A 3,552-nucleotide genomic window follows, 5' to 3' on the forward strand; every position below is an offset into this window, starting at 1 on the left:
CCACCCTCCAAAACAACCCCAACCCCCGCCCCGCCCCCCGGACTGTGGTCCCACATCTGTAACGTTTCACAGAGAACAGGACGGGAGCGAGGACACATTTGTCTTTGACAAGTGACACAAAAATGAGATAATTAAACAGACTAAGTGAGAACAGGTGAAATAAACTAGACAACCTACACAAGACATAGAAAAGAGACAAGGGGAGAGGGAGAGAGAGAGAGAGGGAGAGAGAGAGAGAGAGAGAGAGAGAGAGAGAGAGAGAGAGAGAGAGTGAGAGAGAGAGAATTAGAGAGAGAGAGAGAGAGAGAATGAGAGAGAGAGAGAGAGAAGTATCGATGGTTTTCTGTGTTGTGAAAAGTAGCTGGAGGCCAGTTTTACATTTTATGGTCTTCTTCATTCATGTGGATGGGACGGCCTGCTAGAGTGCTGTGGAATTTGTGTGACTGACACAGTTCAATGGATGAACAGTGATGAGGTAGAAACACTTTGTTATCGTACCCCAGTATGTTTTTGGAATATTTGAACTTTGCTCAAGTATAAATGTTACCACACGACAACAATGACACACTGTGTGTGGAGATGACTGTAACACACTACACTACACAGAATGACAAATGCCCATCTTTAACAGTTTCATATATACACACACACACGAACACACAGATACACACTCACACACACACACACACACTCACACGCACAGACACACACATAACACATACACAGATACACACTCACACACACACACACACACAATCATGTGCACACAATCACGTGTGTGTGTGTGTGTGTGTGTTGTGTGTGTGTGTGTGTGTGTGTGTGTGTGTGTGTGTGTGCGTGTGTGTCTGTGCGTGTGTGTGTGTGTGTTGTGTGTGTCTGTGTATGTGTGTCTGTGTGTGTGTGTGTGTGTGTGTGTGCGTGTGAGTGTGAGTGTGTATGTGTGTGTGTGTGCGTGTGTGTGTGTCTGTGCGTGTGAGTGTGTGTGTGTGTGTGTGTCAGTGCGTGTGTGTGTGAGTGTGTGAGAGAGGGAGAGAGAGGACTGTGGGGGTAATGAGGAATCAAGCCTTGTTTTCGGTTCAGCTCACGCGCCTGTCTCAGTCTCTTGTTTGTTTACTTGCCACAAATGGACCTCATTCTTCTTTGAAGTATGACCTGCTTTGACCCAGGAAGTGATAAGGTGTCACATTCAGGGCAAGGTTGCACACTAAAAAAACAAGCTTTTCTGATTCCACAGATAAAAACAAAAAAACAAAAATGGCCTTGACACTGTTACAAATTTATGTTTGTTCGATTTTGGAATTCAAGGAAATACTTCAAGTGTTTTTGTGTCTCTATTTCCTTTCCTCCTTCGAGCTGAGCATCACTTATCTTACTTAAAAGTGGTCCAAACAAACACACACACACACACACACACACACACACACACAGATGCACGCAAACCAAACTTACTTAGTGTTATGATTTCTAATAAATCGATATGACTGTGCTAGCTCTGATCATTCTTAATATTTCTTTATTTCAAGGACAGGGACATCACAAACATTTCTGTTCAGATCATGTGATCTTCAGTCGTCTGTTAAACCATTCTCCCGTCATGTTGTGTGTGTGTGTGTGTGTGTGTGTGTGTGCGTGTGTGTATGTGCTGCCAAAACATTTGGCTAAGCAGGGGAGCCTCTACCATCTGACAGTAGTGACACAACAGGAGGTCTATGCAGGCTTTCATGCATTTCATATCAGATATCAAACATGTCCATCTCATAGAGCTCAGCGTGGATTTTCACCACTTACTCCATCTGCACTTCGCTGCCAATGTCCGGCAGTGAGTAGAGACGTCTTCCGGTCAGCAAATGATTTCATTTCAACACCCGGCTGATGCTTACTCTCATTTTATTTATCACTTTCGTTTCTCTCCATATCTACTTGCTCCATTCTCTCTTTCATTCTTTCATTTTATGGCTCCCTCCCTCCCTCCCTCTCGCTCTCCCTCCCTAAAGACTGGGGTGCCTCAGATGTGTTTCTTGGGTTTTCATTTCTCTCTCTCTAAACTTCCTTTTAACCTGCAGGAATATCTGTGACTAGTGTGTGTGTGTGTGTGTGTGTGTGTGTGTGTGTGTGCGCGCGTGTGCGTGAGTGTTTGTTTGTGAATGCAATGCATGTGTGTGTCATTGTGTATCATTTCACAACGATGAGAGAGAGTAGACACACCCGCAGTGCAAAGAGATTCCGACTGACCTCATGTGAACCCAGCTTACTTATCAGTGCAAACACGGCAGAGTTTTGGTGTAAAGTGGACAAGGCAGACAAGAGCAGAAGACACTCAGAGAGCAACAAAGAAATAATAAATGCTAAGGGAAAGTGTGTGGGACAGAGGAAAGGAGAATTACAAACCAAAATGTGAAGAGGAGGAAGAGTCAAAAAAAAAGAAAAGAAAAAAAAAAAGGAAATTCAATGAAGTAGAGGGGGCATCAGAGAGAGAGAGGGAGAGAGAGAGGCAGACAGCATGAGAAAGAGAGGGTATAAAGAGATAAAGACAGAATAAGAATAACACACAGCCCACCAGACGCCCACGACCCTCCTATCTCCCACACACACGCTGTTGCCGTGACGTCCACTCAAATCCCCCCACGCTCCATGCGTGGGAGTTCTCTCTCGCCCATTCATCCGCACTTCTCTGAATTCACTCTGTTTGTTCCTCCACTACCGTATCTTCTTTATGTTTTTTCTCCACCTCTGTTGTCTTTTTGGCAGTCAGGCATATTCAACGAGCGATTCGTGACAGGGAGGACAAGACAGAACGTTCTAGAGCATAGTACTATATTCTGTTCATTCAATACTCAAAATCGAACTGTTATAATCTTCACTTGAAGTGAGACATTAGTGGTATTTATAGAAATTCTCCTAAGTACATTTCATCTTATTCCTAGAATACAGTTTCTTGTGGTAAAGCTTCCTGTGCACAAACCTTAAACACGCATGTAAATCTATTGCAAGATATACAAAGAGCATTAATGAACATTAAATCTGTCCAAAAACTTCTCCTCTACTGTGTGTTCTAGCAGCATCACAAGACAGCATCAGAAACATGTTCTCTTTGAAGTCCTCCATAAGCAAACATATGAGTTTCTCTTATGAAAGTAGCTCTCCTGATCAGCGCGTGAAATGTTCATGCTCTTGTTCGTGTCGATAGAAGGATGAGGTGGAGTGAGGTGAGGTGAGGGTTGCAGTATTTATGAACTGAGGGTAAGAACCTGAATGCCCCTTACCTTATGCTTTAAAGGGGAGTTAGGCAACCGTCATTAAAGCCTGTTTGTTTTTCCTTTTCGTGGAAGGGTTGTGGATCTCACAGAGACACACGACAGATTCGCTTCATTAAAAAAGGATAACATCGTATGAGTTTATGAAATGCAAAGTCGGGTTTGAGTGTGAGTTAGACTGTGTTGTTTAAAGAGCATAAACCAAAGGTCATGACTGTTTCCACTTTCAAAACAAAGACAGCCTGCTGGCTGCTTGCAATGTTTGCTGTAAAAACCCTGTTCACTCATCATGACTCCG

Source organism: Chanos chanos, chromosome 10 (assembly GCF_902362185.1).
Source record: "Chanos chanos chromosome 10, fChaCha1.1, whole genome shotgun sequence".
Classification (NCBI taxonomy): Eukaryota; Metazoa; Chordata; class Actinopteri; order Gonorynchiformes; family Chanidae; genus Chanos; species Chanos chanos.